We start from the raw sequence: 16,147 nt of genomic DNA, 5'->3' as shown, positions 1-16,147 counted from the left end.
GATGTATGGTTAAGGGAGAGTTTATCAATAAAATGTCCAGAGGAACGCCAAAAGGTTTTTATTAGAAAGAAACAGCAAAAGCAATTTTATCAATTTTGTTAAACACAAAGATGATCAAAGAAGTATTAATGAATGCCATTTAAAGAGCACTTTCAATGTGAATATGGGTCATATCAACATAATCATCACCCTAAATATTCTCAGTGGGCATAAACATTAAAGATTTCCTTGAACGAAACATAAATTTGCCTGCCCTTACAGGAAAGAGCCAAAAGCTGACCTTAAAGGTGACTTTGCTGACCAAAAATAGTATCTTCCCACATTCTTTCAGCATTACCCTTATTATGGACTCATTACTGAACAAAGCATGCACTATATATTACCTTATTTGCTCTTATAACTCAGGTACCCAATTTTATACATAAAGTAAGGCAGAGAGAATTTAAGAAATTTGCCCCAAATTATATAATTACCAAATGACAGAGCCAGCATTCAAACTCATGTTTGTGTATTTCCAGAACTTACATTCATAATCCATGAACAGTTTACATATGCAAAAGCACTTTGATTCTCTTCCATATATAAAAAAGGCTTCAACTAAGTGAATATTTTCATAGTAAGAATTAATGCTTCAGGATCATACATTTTTAGATTAAACTAAATCTGTACAATGTCAATAACCACAATATTGGAATGTTGGAAAACAAGACATTTTTAAAATAAGAAAACATTCTCGAGGTTCAATTTATTTACTTGAGATCCTCAAATCCATATAGGCACCTTAAAATCCCAAATAGATATGACAAAGTCCCTCTCAGAACACAATCCCTTACTCCTAAAAGTAAACTGCTTTCAAGAATGATGCTGCCCTGGACAGGACTAGTTCCAGAACCAACTGCACACTGACTTTTCTCAGACCTTGGTCTTCGATCTCTCTTGCACTACCCCTTTCGTAGCACTATGTATAGTCCATACACAGCCCTAGATGCTTGTGGTTCAAGTTGTTTTTTTCCTTCCTGACAGAGCTTTTCCATAGACTGATGATACACTACTCAACTCTTCATTGCCCAGGAAACTGTTCCAGGACTCCTGGAATCTAGATCTGCTCTTAAAACTATCTCAAACCAAAGAGATACCAGCACACAGAACCTAGAAGGGCCTCTGCAGGCAATATATATCTGAGAACAGGATTGCTGTTTCTGTCTCCTAACAGCACTCCTTCCTATGCTATTTTACTCTCAGGACTCCCAGACAGGCATCCCATTATGCCAGTCGTTTGTATTCACTTCCAAAGAAATCATGCAGAAAAATGAACAGTAACAATAACCCTTCAAAATGACTAATCCCATTAAAAATGAGCAGAAGACATGAATAGACATTTTTCCACAGAAGACATCCAGATGGCCAACAGACATAAGAAAAGATGCTCAACCTCACTCATCACCCGAGAAACACAAATCAAAACTACAATGAGATACCAGCTCACACCTGTCAGAAGGGCTAAAATCAACAACAGAGAAACAATAAGGGTTGGTGAGAATATGGAGAAAGGGAAACCCACTTGCACTGTTGGTGGGAACGCAAGCTGGTACAACCACTGTAGAAAACTTCATGGAGTTTCCTCCAAAAGTGAAAAATAGAACTACCCTATGATCCAATAATTGCACTAACAGATACTTACTCAAGGAATAAAAAATACGAATTCAAAGGGATACATGCATCCTAATGTTTATAGCAGCATTATCTACAACAGCCAAATTATTTAAACAGCCCAAGTGTCCATCAGCTGATAAGTGGATAAAGAAAATGTGGTACATACATATAAGGGAATATTGCCCAGCCACAAAAAAGAATGAAATCTTGCCATTTGCAACAACAGGGATAGAGTTAGAGAGTGTTATGATAAGCCAAGTCAGTCAGAGAAAAACAAATACCATATGACTTCACTCATATATGGAATTTTTTTCTTTTTTTTCTTTTTTCAAAGATTCTATCTATCCACCTGACAGAGAGAGAAACACACAGTGAAAGAGGGAACACAAGCAGGTGGAGTGGGAGAGGGAGAAGCAGGCCTCCCGCTGAGCAGGGAGCCCAATGCAGGGCTCGATCCCAGGACCCTGGGATCACAACTCCAGCTGAAGGCAGATGCCCAATGACTGCACCACCCAGGCACCCCTCATATGTGGAATTTAAGAAACAAAACAAATGAGCAAAGGGGAAAAGGGAGAGAGAAGAGAGAGGGAGGCAAACCAAGAAAGACTCTCAACTCTAGAGAACAAGCTGATGGTTACCAGAGGGGAGTTAGGTGGGGGAATGGGTGAAATAGGTGATGGGGAGTAAGGAGTTCGCTTGTTGTTATGAGCACCAGGCACTGTATGGTGATTCAACACTACATCGTACACCTGAAACTAATATTAAACTGTATGTTAACTAACTGGAATTTAAATAAAAAGTTAAAAATATATAAAATAATTCAGTTCTTAAAACAAACAAACAAAAACCAGAATAAGAGAAACAGTAACAACAGAAAAGGACCTAAGTAGCTCAGCCATTCATTTGTTCAGTACAAATACTAAAGCATCATGTAGATTCCACCAATATATTCATTTTGAACACTGTTAGGGCATGTTCACAAGCCCTCAGTTAACAATGCCATCTACTCTTTTCTCTTTATTTCCAGTACAATTCTGGATTAAATGTTAGACACAATCTGATTAGTATTTGGGGTTTCTCAAATAAAAAAGCTCAAACTGGATTTTCCGAAGTCACGTGTATATTTGTTACGCATTTGTTCTGTTGTGTACAACACATTTATTGATCTCAAAACTGAGCAAGACTCTGAAATTAAAATTATGAAGATTCAAAGATGAGGAAGTAAAGATACCGCTCTCAAAGGGTTTCTATTCTAGGACTGTGGTGGTGTACCAGCCATCACCAGTGATGGACAAAACAAGGAAAATTCTCTTGCTGTCCTTCCCTTGCCTTGCCCTTGGTTTCATTTTTTACACTCCACCCTTGTTCCCCAACCCTTCCCCATCTTGCCATCTTTCAGGCACTCAGACCTTCGGGGCTCATTCCTGCCCTTCCCTATGGTGCCATAAACCGAAAGGGACTATTCGAACGCACTTTCTAGGGCAGTCCCACTTTTAATTACATCTTCCCTGTTGTTCCCATAAGTTTATTTAAGTGATGTTCTATTTGAATGTATTCAAAAAACATAATCTTCGATATCCAAGCCTCAAGGACGCTTTGATATAGTTAACACAAATAATTAAGTTGTGGTGCCATTCACTCAAAACTATTCCTTTATTTGTCCCTTCAGTAAATAGACATTATGAGCTAGTGTGTGCAGACTCTCTCCGAGGTTGATGACTATAGATTCAGGGCTCCCAAGGAGGGTTGTCTCTTCCAAATGAGAATCCAAGGTTCCTGACGGACTCCCACCTGGAGACTCAATGTTGCGTTTTTCAAAGCAATTGTTTAGAAGCGTTTATTATCGGGGCGCCTGGGTAGCTCAGTGGGTTAAGCCTCTGCCTTGGGCTCAGGTCATGATCTCAGGGTCCTGGGATCAAGCCCCACATCGGGCTCTCTGCTCAGCAGGGAGCCTGCTTCCCCCCTCTCTCTCTGCCTGCCTCTCTGCCTACTTGTGACCTCCCTCTCTCCGTCAAATAAATTAAAAAAAAAAAAAGAAGAAGAAGAAGCGTTTATTATCATGAATATTCTATTCAAATTCCAACTCTGTTAGTCATCTCAGTTGTCAGTTTCACTAGATGCAATATGGTGAAAATAATGTCACAGGAGTTTTGTGAAGATCCAATGAAATAAATCCTGTGAAAGCAATTAGGCATCTAATAACTGGTCAGTCAACATAAGTATTATCATTGCCTCTATTATTTCTAGAATATTTTCTGGGAGTTTTTTATAAGTTTTTTTTTATGTATTATTAATTTTGTACATCTTATCTTATGCATCTCATGTAGCTCAGGAGATTTTTAAATGAGCCTAGGAAGCAAATTTTGGCAGCCATACTCAATATTTCTCTGCAAAAAAACTAAAACTATTAAAAAACACAAAGTATTTTAAATCAAAGCTGTCAAATAAATTCCCTGAAAAGATTAAATGAAATCTGAATCACTCAATTTCGAGAAGTTTAAGATACTAAATTTTCAGGCAAATACAAAAGCTTGAGATGAATGTTTTTCATCTGCTATAGCCGCCAATGTCAAATTCCTCTACTATTACTGTCATCCCTATCACCGAAAATACTGCACCAAAGGAGACATCCTGCTGCTTAATGTTGGTGACATTTATTTTTCAGCTTGAGAAGGAAAAACACAAACCTCTAAACCAAAATCTGTGTGGGCCAGTGAAATACGGCAGTTGTCTTATCAGAAAAGAAGAAAAAGGCAATTCAGTTTTTGAGACCATAATTTTTACCTCAGTTTCTCTTAAAGAAAACAAAATAAAAATTCTCCAATTTTAAGAAGTAGATTTCCACTACTATAGTAAATTGTGAAAACGGTTCATCAAACTAAACTGTCATTTACTTCTAGGTATAAAAATGATTAAGACAGTAACAGTTTCAGTTGTTAGACATTAAATAAATTAAAGTTATCCCACAGTCCCTATTTATCATTTTATTATTTTCTTGTTTTTAAAATTTTCTCTCTTGGTTATCAAACATTGCTTTGACCCAGTATAAGTAAATAAACAAATGGACTGAAATGTACCCTTGTATACATGTTTGAAAATGTTTAAAATCTTACTTACAACTTGAAAAACCATCAGTATTTTCTACCTTTGTAGCTGATTCAGTGAAAGAAATCTGGACCACTCAATTCTCTATCATACTTCCTTTTTTGTTCATTTTAATGACAAATATATTGAAATCTTTTTCACATTTCTCATCTAGAAAAACTGATTTTTTATTCTCTATATAAGTGAAATCATATAGTATTTGTCTTTCCCTGACTTATTTCATTTAGCATGAAGCCCTCAAGCATCCATCCATGTTGTCACAAATGGTAGAATTTCCTTCTTTCTATAGCTGAATAATATTCTAATTTATATACACATGAGTAACACATAATAGACAAATATAGTATATATAATTATATATAATATAATATTTTATGTTATATATAGGATATGGGATACCCTCTATATATATCCTTTCATCTGTCAATAGACACTTTGGTTGTTTCCATGTCTTGGCCATTGTAAACAATGCTGCTATAAACATGGAATTGCAGATAGCTCTTTGAGACAATTCTTCCAATGCCCTTGGATATACAGAAGTGAAACTGCTGGAGCAGATGGTAGTTCCATTTTTAAGTTTTTGAGACTATCTATTTTCCATAATATACTGATTACTTATACAATGTTGTATGTCAATTACATCTTATTAGAACTGAAAAAAAACTCTGTGAAAACACCTTGAAATGTAAGGGAACTATAAACATTTGAGTGACTTTTAATGGTAAACAACATTTTGTTCAACCTGTTCTCCACAAACTCTAATAATAATTTTCACATTATTTTCTTTTTTTTTTTAAGATTTTATTTATTTATTTGACACAGAGAGAGAGATCACAAGTAGGCAGAGAGGCAGGCAGAGAGAGATGGGGAATAAGGCTCCCAGCTCAGCAGAGTCCATGCAGGGCTTGATCGCAGGACCCTGAGATCATGACCTGAGCTGAAGGCAGAGGCTTAACCCACTGAGCCACAAAGGCGCCCCTATTTGCATTTTAAAATTAGTATTTCCACAGATTACTTTTGCAGAGATTTTACAGAAAAACTGAAAAGGCCACTTTAAAAAAAAAAAAAGAGAGAGAGAGAGAGAACTATTATACCATACCTCTTCCTCTATTCTATTCTATATATAAAGTCACCTAAACAAGAAATAGAGGGAAACTCTGCAAAAGTTAATATGAACTTCCAAGGCAAATATGCTTCTAAATTACTATTGGGAAGTATCTATACTCTTGCTTTTCTGTTACCATAGTCAACAAATTAAAAAATATAAAAATGACCACAAAAATCTCAGGTTTCCTTTATGTTACTCCCCCTACCCCCAATACATCCTTCTTCTTCTTTTTTTTTTTTTTAACTAGGGAACACCCTTTAAGTCCAAGAAAATCAGTGTGAACACTTTCCCCACTCATACACCTTTCCCCACCCCACACACACACAGACACTTACTGTCTCCCTGTCTCTCTCCCTCTCTGTGTGTGTGTGTGTGTGTATATATATATATCATACTAATATATATAATTTATATACTTATTTATATGTAAATATGTATTTATATGTATCTTTCTATATGTATAGATACACACATACATACATACACATGCTTTTTTTCCTAATCAATACACAGAAATTTTGAAAGATGGGATATTTTGAAGTTAGGAAATTCTCGTAGGGTGTCTGCCTGCAGCTGAATACTGAGTTTGCGCCAACCTTTAGATCCCTCTGGGAATTCACTCCAAACAAGGGAAATAGGATAAAGGAGGGAATAATGAGTGTTTTTAAAGACCTCTATGAAGAAATGGAGAGAAAATTTAAAAAGGGATCACAAAAGGCAGAGGAGAAATAAGGTGTGAGGGAATACCAGGAAAATGTGTTCAAATATTGAGACGTTCTACCCACAAGTGAGTGAGAACCTCAGTCTACCCTTGCAGAGTTGCCCAGATAAGCAAGTGTCACAGCTTGACTCTACCAGTAGCTGTGAGTATCTCCCACTGGTACTCGACATCCAGAGCCACCTGCATGCCTCCCTCTGATTTCCTATATCAGAGGCTCCAACACCAGCCCCGGTTGTCCTCTTCCATTTGACTTTCACTGATTTTCTGTTTTTGCATGAGATTACATGCTCCTCAATTTTAGGTTATCCATAACAGTAACATTTCTCAATGTTTAATGATGAATGTCTCAAATTATTGGTTATCATTGGTTTATCTGCCTACAACCTAGTGACACATTACTCCTGATACACAATAATGTATTAGACAGCATTGTCTTAAGTACTATAGGAGAGACCAGAACATTCCATTGAAGCTCGGTGAAGAGAATAAGCACTATTATGACTAGGGAGAATGACTATATACCTAGCTATTAATTGAAGACCAACGAAACAGTCTTTCTAATACATAAACAACATAATACACGCAAAGCACTTAGCCCTGTGCCTGGTATCCAGACTATTATAGCTCCTTCCCACCATTCAAAGCAATATTTCTTCCATAATCTTTATATTCTCATATTGCTTTTGATGTATCTCTGTTAGATTTTCTTCCCATAATTGTCTGTTTATGTGCTAAGTAACCAACAGGATGATAAACTCCCTGAGAGTGGAGGAAAGGAAATCATCTGTGTATCTCCAGGCCCTAGAAGGTGGTAAGTACCATGGCAAATGCCCCATAAATCTCTGACAGCTAACTGAAGGAATGAAGGTAGAATTTCGTTTTGTAAAATTCCACTACTACACAAAGTAGGATGATGATAAGAGCACTCAACCAACTCTCTGGGAAGCTGAATTTTAATTTCACCCCATCAAGGATTCCCTGCCTTGTCTTAGGCAACCCGTGTGCAAAGAGAGAATCGCCTACACAGTTCCCAGGGCTGCTGTGAGGATTACATTCCACAGTAAATGTGAGGACGGAGGCCAAGAACGTAGTGAATCAAAGAGTCCCTTCCCTCCCCACAGATTCGGTATCGTCAGTTGGACTATGGAATGTGGTACCCGCTTCCCCACTGTGTGAGTCTAAGGGAATTAATCCCTACACGGACTACCATGAAGAAGTTCTGAGAAGATTAAGAATTTTTTAAAAAATCACATCAAATGGAATATCCATTTGCTGAAAACATTGCTTTGCCTTTTCTTACTCTCAGCTTTCTCTAATTTCCTTCTCTAAATTAACGCACTTGTTCTAAAATTACCTCCCAGTGAGATCCCGGAGCTGATCATTAAAGGTTCCTGGGGGTCTCCAGACCACTTATTACTTCTCTCCAGTGAAGATACGCCATTATCACCTCAGCACCATCTGTCCCATCAGACTGTCCTTACCAAGTCAGAGATGGCCCCTGCCCCACAGCAGAAAGCCTCAGCCAGGCACCAACCACCTCCTTTCCAATCCTAGTGAGCCTGGGATTCTCTACTTAGCCCACCACATACATATCTGTAGCCAGTCAGAGGAGTGGCCCCAATTTCCCCAGGAGCCAGCCTGGGGACTCTTCCAGTGGCCAGAGTGAGAAGGAAACCCCATGAACTTGGCCACTACCTCTATTTCTCTGTGCCTGCTACCAATTCAAGGACCAGGATTGCTCATTCACTCAGACATCTTTCCACCACCGCCCAGGATGCCCAGAGAATATCCCACCAGTCAATGACACCACTTCCAACACCTCCTCACTTTTGCTTGCTTTGCCTGATCCTCTCACCCCTCATCAAATAGTATTGAATTGGGGGGAGGGTAAACCATGCTTTTTCTACCATAAATAAATGCTTACCCTCTCCTTCCCTTGGGAGCATTTGGGCACATGACTAGGCTACATTTTGATCTTTGCTTTAAAGCTTGCAAAAATCACGCCTCTGGCTAAGCTAAGAGAAACTACCAATGGGACGCGACTGGGTCCTGAGAACGCCTTTGAAAAATCTGATTTTTCTGCTGCCCATTCCCTGAGACTCGAGGAGGGAACACAGAGCTTCATGTAAGATGGACACTGCTGGAACATAGGACTGATGAGTCCTATGATCCATCTCTGTGATAAGAACTGGAGGCTGAGCTCCCATTTGTACAACTCAGAACCACTGGTGGTCTGGTTCTGGGAAGGTGCTAATCCTTGGTGTGTCTCTGTCACCCAGGATGGTGGGATGGGGTGAAGTGGGCTGAAAGACCTCCATCCTGTCCGTGCTCCAGCTTTGTAGAAGCCCATCAGCATCACCTCTGAGGTGTACATAAGAAAAAAAAAAATTTAAATGCTATATTTCCTGCTGTAACTAAAAAGACAAAGCATTTGAAAGCAGCCAAGAAAACAAGAACCAAAACAAAACATGAAAAAGTAAAGACTAGCTTCGAAATGCCATCCGCCCATAACCATTTTTTGACCATTTTCACCCTGAATTTTTTATATCATAAGTTTTCCCAAGCAGAGACCTGGTTTTCCCATGCCAACAGATCAGCACTAGCAAAAATTTTATCTCCTATAGAGCATTTATTATATGCCAGACTCAATGTTAAATTATCCACTCATAGTGTAAAAAAAAAAAAAAAAAAAACTTTCTGGGATGGGTATCAATAACCTTAGTTTGCAAAATACGATAGGGTCCATAATAAATGCTACAGAAGTATTTACCAAGTGAATGTGGGAAGAAATAAACTGCTGAAGAGAATACTGACCCAAACTCACACTCCGGCAAGAACAAAGCTTGAACACAAACCGGATTCATCCAACCTCAAAATGCCTCCATGCTGGACTAAACTGTGATGCCATTTTTGGCACTGAGTTTAAAATAATGTTTCCCCTCCATGTAATTATTCAAAGTAGCTGCCTCTTTTCACCAGATTCCAGCGCTGCCAACTGTAGTCCCATCGCTCAGGAAAACAAAAGTTGTTCCTTGCCCAATTAAGACAGGGGAATAATGACCTTCTGTCAAGTCATTCTGGACACCTCCACTGTATTGTTTCATCTGCCATTTCTCCTGAGAATTACCATCTGAATTTATTGATTTTACCCATTCTTAATGGCCACCTAGTATTTTGACTCTAAAAAGTGGGATGTGTACCACTAAGGTCCGCCATCCCCTCCCTCGCAGTGAGGCTCTGGTCCCTTCCACCAACAGCCCGTGTGGCAAAAGAAAGTTAAGTGTTCTTGAAAGGGAGAGGGAAGGATGGGCTCCGAGAACCCCTGTCCCCGTTCCGCCTCTGCTGCTCCAAGCTGTCCTCCCGGCTCTCAGCTTGCTCACTGTTAATAAGGCGGCCAGACTTCATAGCCTCAAGATCCCTTCTAGCTCTAAAATTCTGTGAAAACAGTGACCTAAATATATGCTTCATAATGATCCAAACAACCACAGTAACATTTGAAACTACTAAACAACAAATTGAACTTCAGCTTATCTCTGGTGTCAGTACTGACATCAGTGTTCAGCCTACTAGCAAAATCACCCTAAAATGTGGTCCCTGATCAGTCAACAAATTCAGTAGTTCCTACTTGTGTCCTCTCCTCCATTTTCTAAAGTCTAGATTCTTTAATGGACCCAGAATTTCCATGACGCAACTTAAGTGAATTTATCTCGCATTAAGAGGGACCCTCTGACGTTTAGGTTAGGATGGAAGACCTGAAGGGAAATGCGTTCCCCTTTGGTCAGCACAGGGGTATCAGATATCAACAACATATACACTACATCTGTTCATTAATTCATTCTCAACACGGTTTCAACATACCTTCAAATCTGATTTTGGGCTTTGGGTTCTGTAATAATTAAATCATTCTCCTGCGCTGAAAGCTGGCTCATCTATTTCAAAATCAATCAAGGGCAAATGAATCAGGCACTCTAACAAAGATGGAATAAGAGATGGCAAAGCCTAACTTTTAATGCATCACAGGCTTTAATACCGAATGCAGAATGCTTTACTAAAAAAAAAACTTTTCAAAAACTATCTTTGCTTTGTAGAAATCCTGATGGTCACACAGTTTCTTTCTTGAGTATATGAATACAACTCTCTGGGGAATCTCTCCTTGTCAAAGTTCACCCAAATGGAAATGTTTTAAAATATCAAGAGGACTTAGAGAGCTAAAGTCACTTCCCCAATAATTTTTAAAAATTTGACCTAAGCACTGAAGAGTGTTTAAATATCAATGAAATTCTTCTCAAACATCCCCTTTCCAGTTATCTTGTTACCATCCTTCACTGACCTTATTGTCTACCTCAGAATTTAATGATTAGGAAGCACTTGGGGCTTTCTCAGATAATATTCTAGGGCTTTCAGAAAAATGAGAAGCACTGACGAAAGGGTATATTCTTTTTTTAATTTTTTTTTCTAAAGATTTTATTTATTTGACAGAGAGAGAGACAGCAAGAGAGGGAACACAAGCTGGGGAAGTGGAAGAGGGAGAAGCAGGCTCCCCACTGAGCAGGGAGCCCAATGCAGGGCTTGATCACAGGACCTTGGGATCAGGACCTGAGCTGAAAGCAGACTTTTAACAACTGAGTCACCCAGGCACCCCAGGAAAGGGTATATACTTAAAGAACCCAAAGTTGTACATCAATATAATGCAGAAATCCTTGGCGTTCTTTCAGAATGGGTCTTTGAGGGCCACGGTCTACTTGCTCCACGTTGAAATCACTAAATGGCAGCCCTCCTACGTGAAAACAAGAACTGTGTCTTGCTCTGTTTTTTAACTCTCACAGCACAGCACCTGGCATGTAGGAGAGCCCAAGTACTATTTGCTGCATGAATCGGATCTTAACATTCAAGCAAAAAGGCAGGAAAAAAAACCTAAGCCATGTCAGATGAAAACTTCTCTATCAAAACAATCATAAAATCCAAGGAATGAGAACATTTTCCTGATTTACAGAAGCATGGAGTAAAAGTTCTTATGATAGTTTTATAAGTGTCATGAATTTATATCATCCTTTCACCTCACCCGTTACGATAGAGAATTGAAGATCAGACACTTTCCAAAGAGAAGATGCATGCATTTTGTCTATTCAGGAACACACACACACTCCTTTACAGGCTCAGAAACAAAACTCATTAAATTCAAGCTCCATGCTGAAATCACAGCTGTGAATCCTTATCTTTCTTCCAACAAAATTTGAGCCCACCATCTTCGATGGATATTAATATTTTTCTCTTAAAAAGTACATTTTAAATCACTTTTAAATTGTCATATTTATTTTAAGTGTTACAGAATGCATGAAAATAAAAAACAGTGGTATATAAATGATATATTTATAATAAAAAGTGTTCTTTTGAAATAGGAGGTATCAAATAAATGTAAGTTGATAAAGCATTAGATAAACAGATGCGCTTTTTTAATGTAAATTGTAATAAAAGGCTTTTCTGTATGATCACACTGCTATTATACTGAAAATGTTTTCCACACTAAAATACAGAGGGCTTTGCTGTGCAGTGTGCGTGTGTGTAGTGTGTTCTAAATTAAGCCATGGTTCAGAAGCAACCTCAGTTCTATTGATCAATAACAACACACAACTCAAAGGCATCCCTAGGGTAAAGGAGCCAAAGAACCTTTTTAACTGTCACAAATAGCTTATTACAAAGACAGCGAAAGGCAGCAAGAGCAGACACACTCACACACATGTACACGAGGTTATGAGCAAGACCTAACATTTTATGGACCAAGTGGCTAAGTAACATTGGTTTAGAGATCTATTCTCAACCTCAGTAGGACACCAAGTAAGGGTACAACTCTCAGCAGCAAAGATGTCAGATCTTCATTCATGGCGTTCCGATTGGATTCTCTTTGAACATATGCCCTTTCAAGTGAAATTAATCAATCTCTTTATCACTCTCACTGCATCTGGAGCCATAATCATTACCCAACTGCTGAGAAAGAAATGAAACCACTAATCGCACAGGGAGTAGAGCTTAGTGTTCAGACCAGGAAAGTTTTTATTAAGTTCTAATCTGAAAAGTGATTTTTCATGACTAGCCGTACAAGACAGACTTATGTCCAGGAGGCTGCTCTGCCATACCCACTAGCATATGCCCAGCACATTAACAGCTAGAGAATTCATGCTTTCTTTAAATTACTCAATGACTGGGGCAGCTGTGTGGCTCAGTCAGTTAAACGTCCGACTCTTGATTTCAGCTCAGGTCATGATATCAGCATCATGAGATCAAGTCCCGCATCAGGCTCCACACTCACGAAGGAATCTGCTCCAGATTCTCTCTCTCCCCCTTCCTCTGCCCCACCCCCCTGCTCACACACTCTGTCTCTCTCTAAAAGGAAATAAATCAATCTTGAAAAAATAATAAAAAATAAGTAAATTATTCAGTGACTGAATCTTAGGATGAACTTAACAATACTCAACATGTAATATTCCAGATAGGAATATCAGAATCCATCTGGTTCTCTGAATGTAACATAAATGGTGCTAACTATCAAACACGTTAATGTCTAGTTATTCATAAGCCTGGAATTTCCCCACCAGCAATTCTAGGAACCCCACTTACAACTGTAACATAAACCCATCCAAATGCAATCAACAAGATTCTCACCCAGTTGTTACTTTTTAAACTTTTAAACACCTCCCATTCTCTGAACATTCAGAGCTGTGCTTGGCTAGAAACTACAGGCATGTTCTTGTACAAAGCTGATTTATATTAACTGAAATAGACTGTCCAATTGACTTACCTTATAAAATTGGACACGAGTTCCCAGAAGAAAAGTTACAGTATCAAAATAGGGTTTTAAAAACCCATTTAAGAATTCAATAAACATCTTTGCATCATATAGCTGAATGATAAATTATAGTTACTTGAAGCATATAATAATACACAATGTAGATAAACATTAAAACAAAAGCAAGACATTTAACTCCCAAGAGGCTAGAATTACAGAGCACCAGACACAGACTTCAGGACTGATCTTTAAACAGTTCTAAGAAACAGAAAAGTAATACCCCTTTCCCTTTCAAACGAGGCACTCTCAAAAACAAGCTAAATATACTGGCCAAGTACTGCTAGGTCTTAATAGTCTATTCATTTCACCAAGGGTATTTTTTTTTTAACATGGTTCATTGGTGCTTTAAAGGATATTTGCTTGTGTTGATGTGTTTGCCAGAACAAAGGCTCTTTGTGCTGGGAGTGGCCTTCTGGATCAGAGAGGTAGCAAAATCATTAAAAGGCTCAGTCTCCTATTATAACCTAAGTGAGTTTTAATACTTCTGTTAGGCAAAAAATACTGCAAGAAAATTTTACTCCTGTATTTAATATCCAGAAAGTCCAGAAAATTCTATACAGATGCCTGGTATCATCCATTTTAAACCAGGGAATACCTTAATCACTGAATAATAGGCTTAATAACCAGTCACGGCAAGATACAAGAGCTATATAAAGAATCAACCTTATTTCTGTGTATTATCAGTAAACAATCTCGAAATGAAATTAAGAGAACAACCCCATTCAAAATGAATAAAATACTTATGAATAAATTTAAAGGAAGTAAAAGGCTTGTAACCTGAAGACTACAAAATATTATTAGGGGAAATAAAGCAAATGGAGAACACTTCATGTTCATGGATTGGAAAATTCAAAATTGTTAAAATGTCAATTCTTTCTAAATTGATCTATAGATTAAGCATAATCCCTATCAAAACTCCAGCAGGCTTTCATGCAGGAAGTTGACCAAATGATCCTAAAATGGACATGGAAATACAAGAGACTCGTAAGAGCAAAAGCAATTTTTCAAAGAACAAAGTTTGGCGTACTGGGGTTACTCAGCTGGTTAAGCATCTGACTCTTGATTTCAACTCAGGTAATGATCTCAGGGCTTTGAGATGGAGCCTCACGACAGGCTCCGCAGTCGGTGTTGAGCCTGCTGAAGATTCTCATTCCCCCTCTCTGCCTGCCCCTCCCCCACTGTACTCATTTGCTCATTCTCTAAATAAATAAACAAATAAATGGAATAAAGTTGGAGGATTTTCACTTTCTAATTTCTGAATGTCTTATAAAGTTATCAAGATAAAAAATAATAAAAAATAACAAAATCATCAAGATAAGCTATAGTTATCAGGACAGTGTAATACTGACATAAGGACAGATGTATAGGGATCGATGGAACACAGTTCAAAAGTCCAGAAGTAAGCCCTTTTATTTATGGTTAATTGATGTTCACAACAATGTCAAAGCAATTCAGTGAGCAAGGTATACCCTTTCAATAAATGGTGCTGGTACAACTAGATAGCCACATGCAATAAAATGATGTTAGATCTTTACCTCCACCATATAGCAGAGTAATTTAGAATGTAGCATAGACCTAAACATGAGAGCTAAAACCGTAAATATTTTAGAAGAAAATATAGGAGAAAATCTTTGAGAACTTGAATAAGGCAAAGATTTCTTAGCTACGGGGCAAATAGTATAATCTATAAATGAAAATAAAATGATAAACTGGACTTCAAATTTCAAAACTTTTGCACTTCAAAGACACCATTTAAAACCAAAAAGCTGAACCATAGACTGAAAGAACGTATTCTCAAATCGCATGTCTAACAAAGAAGTTGTATCCAAAACATAAAAGAGCTTTTGAAATTCACCAACAAGAATATAACCCAATTCTGAAATGCAAAAGGGATCTGAATATACATTTCACCAAAGAAAATATACAAATGGCTAATAAATACATATAAAGACAATATCATTAATCATTAATAAAATTCAAATCAAAACCATAATGAGATTCTGTTTCACACTGAGTATAATGAATTTAATAAAAAATACAGACAATAATAAATGTTAACTAGAATATGGAAAAAACATTGCTGGTGGGAATGTGAAATGTGTGGCCACTTTGGAAAATGGTATGCCACTTCTTTTTCTTTTTTTCTTTTTTTTTTTTTTGAAGATTTTATTTATTTATTTGACAGAGATCACAAGCAGGCAGAGAGGCAGGCAGAGAGCGAGAGCCGGGGGGGCGGGGAGGGAAGCAGGCTCCCCGCCCAGCAGAAAGAAAGCCCGACACGGGGCTCAATCCCAGGACCCTGGGATCATGACCTGAGCCAAAGGCAGAGGCTTTAACCCACTGAGCCTCCCAGGTGCCCCTGGTATGCCATTTCTTAAAGAGTTAAGAATCTATTTGCTATACAGCACAACAATTCCATTCCCAAGAAAATGAAAATATGTCCACACCAAGACTTGCACACGTTACATTCACAGCAGCACTATACAGAGTAGCAGAAAAGTGGAAACAACCCAGATGTCCATTAACGTGTGAATGAACAAAAGAAGTCATATTAATACAATAGAATATTTTACCATTCACCAATATAAAAGAATAAAGTATTAAGGCATGCTATAACATGAATGAAATTCAAAAACATAATGTTATAGGAAAGAAACCAGTCACAAGGAACCACATCCTGTATGATTCTATTTATATGAAATATCCAGAATAGGCA

At 37.9% G+C, this 16,147-nt stretch overlaps 1 protein-coding gene across 1 annotated transcript in view; it reads right to left on the bottom strand.

The window, feature by feature from the left end:
- The window catches only part of THSD7B (thrombospondin type 1 domain containing 7B), a gene marked incomplete at both ends in the record, with an annotated part of 715,794 nt that overhangs the window by 685,133 nt on the left and 14,514 nt on the right, over nucleotides 1-16,147 (bottom strand). The gene's annotated exons all lie outside the window — the stretch shown is intronic.

Source organism: Martes martes (assembly GCF_963455335.1).
Source record: "Martes martes genome assembly, chromosome: 3".
Taxonomy (NCBI): Eukaryota; Metazoa; Chordata; class Mammalia; order Carnivora; family Mustelidae; genus Martes; species Martes martes.
The sequence above is the reverse complement of the archived record's forward strand: the minus strand, read 5'-3'. Positions and strand labels throughout refer to the sequence as shown.